We start from the raw sequence: 266 nt of genomic DNA on the forward strand, positions 1-266 counted from the left end.
GTTGGAGCTAGTTGAGCTCGAAGCCGGGTCAGCGCTCCCAGTAGCCCCAACTCGGCTCCCTCGGCAGCCAGGGGTGGGGAGCCCCCCCCTCCACGTCTCACTTCTGGAAAACCCAGGCGCCAGGAGCCGTGGGAGGTCAGGCCAGGAGGGGGATAACAGGAGGGGCGTCCGTAGCCCTGCTCCCTTCCCCGTCGTTACCTGCTCGCTTGCGGGGGTGTCCCGGGGCGGCCGGCCTCTCTCCGCGCTGTCTCCCCACGCAGTTGCCC

General features: G+C 69.9%; 2 protein-coding genes across 2 annotated transcripts in view; both read right to left on the minus strand.

Annotated features, from left to right (window-relative positions):
• The window catches only part of ANKRD2 (ankyrin repeat domain 2 (stretch responsive muscle)), an 86,654-nt gene extending 86,388 nt beyond the window's left edge, over positions 1-266 (minus strand). Inside the window, exon 1 of the mRNA XM_014532640.1 lies at positions 199-266. The gene's annotated coding sequence lies outside the window, so the exon portion shown is untranslated. The remainder of the gene's footprint in view (positions 1-198) is intronic.
• Positions 1-266, minus strand: part of UBTD1 (ubiquitin domain containing 1) — a 75,469-nt gene extending 75,203 nt beyond the window's left edge. The window contains exon 1 of the mRNA XM_005885409.2: positions 199-266. The gene's annotated coding sequence lies outside the window, so the exon portion shown is untranslated. The remainder of the gene's footprint in view (positions 1-198) is intronic.

This window comes from Myotis brandtii, unplaced genomic scaffold, assembly GCF_000412655.1.
Source record: "Myotis brandtii unplaced genomic scaffold, ASM41265v1 scaffold902, whole genome shotgun sequence".
Classification (NCBI taxonomy): Eukaryota; Metazoa; Chordata; class Mammalia; order Chiroptera; family Vespertilionidae; genus Myotis; species Myotis brandtii.